Source organism: Sarcophilus harrisii, chromosome X (genome assembly GCF_902635505.1).
Source record: "Sarcophilus harrisii chromosome X, mSarHar1.11, whole genome shotgun sequence".
NCBI lineage: Eukaryota > Metazoa > Chordata > Mammalia > Dasyuromorphia > Dasyuridae > Sarcophilus > Sarcophilus harrisii.
In genome coordinates this window covers 2,757,610-2,759,097 of record NC_045432.1, presented here as the reverse complement: position 1 = coordinate 2,759,097, position 1,488 = coordinate 2,757,610, and positions in this window count along the sequence as shown.

The window sequence follows — 1,488 nt, the reverse complement described above, 5'->3', positions numbered from 1 at the left end:
AGACATTGCTATGAGAATAGGAACTTTCCCAAAGTTAGGATGCCTGGGACCAGGCTTTCCTACCAGTTAGCAGATAAAGCTGTGAGTGTAAAGGGATTTTCTTAAGTAGGGGAAGTAAGTAGGTACTTTTATTCAGACTGAAAAAAGGAATTACCTTGAACAAAGTAAGAAGTGATATAAGTGAAATAGTAACCAAGGTAAGTAATGGAGTAGCTTTTACATCTAATTTCTGGCCACTAAGACTGTGTGGTATTCTGTGTTTGCACCAAGACTGTGTGCTCTTCTGTGTTTCCCTTTTGGGTCTCTATGGTCACAGAAAGACTTTGTCTGAGGGCACTGCTTTGCTTATTTATATTTAAAGTTTAAAAATACATATTTTTTTTTTAAAAAACCCTTTCTGTGTTTTGATTTTGGCCAAAATCCACAAAGAAACATAATTTATAAATTTATATATTTATATATAAATTTATTTTATATTTATAAATTTACAATTTATAAAAATGAGAAGATTTGAAAGTAGAATGAAGAAAAGAATTTTTCTTTAGAGAGTTTCCTTGATATTTTTATCCTATCTCTATTTTTTTTAAAGCAAGAGTCAGTTTGTAAACAGGACATAAAGTGACTAAAGACAAGAATTCCTTAAAAAATACTAGGCATATACAAAAAAAAATCCACTGAAGAATCCAAACACTGTCAAAAGAAATTAAAAGGAAAAGAAAAAAAAAATTGAAGAAAATAATATTAAAACTTAGAATGGGAAATGGTTAATGATTGAAAAATCAAGAATATAAAAAATACCACGTAAACATTTAAATTTAGTTATAAATTAGATTCTAAAATTATTTTAATACCAGAAACAAAAAAAAAATTATATGGAAAACAAAGTCAAGAATTTCAGAATTAATGAAAATAATCAATGAAAGTGGTTTGTGTCCAAATCTAAAATTATAATAAAGTAGTGGTAAAAATATTTTATTGGTAAGAAATAGTATGTAGTGGAAAAGGTTGGGACCAAAGGACAAAAAGTTAATAATTTTAATAAAAGGAAAATTTAAAATTTGTTTGGGAAAGAATTTTGGAAAAATGCTGGGAAGATTAAAGTATGGAAAATGACATTGACCCATACTTTTAAATCATTTTAAATATTTTGGGAAGATGGGTAAAGTTATGATAAGGAAAAGAATGAAATTATAAATAAATGAGAAGAAATTATAAATAATTTTTCGCCTGTGAAGAAGAATTTGACCAAAGAAGAATAGAGATTATTGTATAAAAATAAAAAATTTTGATTATTTAATGAAAGGTAAAAAAAATTAAGCAACAAATTTGAAGGGAAAATGGGTTTTTTTAGAATTTCCCTGAAGTTGCTTTTCAAAATATATAGAAAGTGACTTCTAAAAATTTTTTCTAGATAATATAAGAATAAATTTTCTGATGAAAAGGAATTTTCTGTCAGATAAAGATGCCCAAGTCATTTTAAATCAGGGA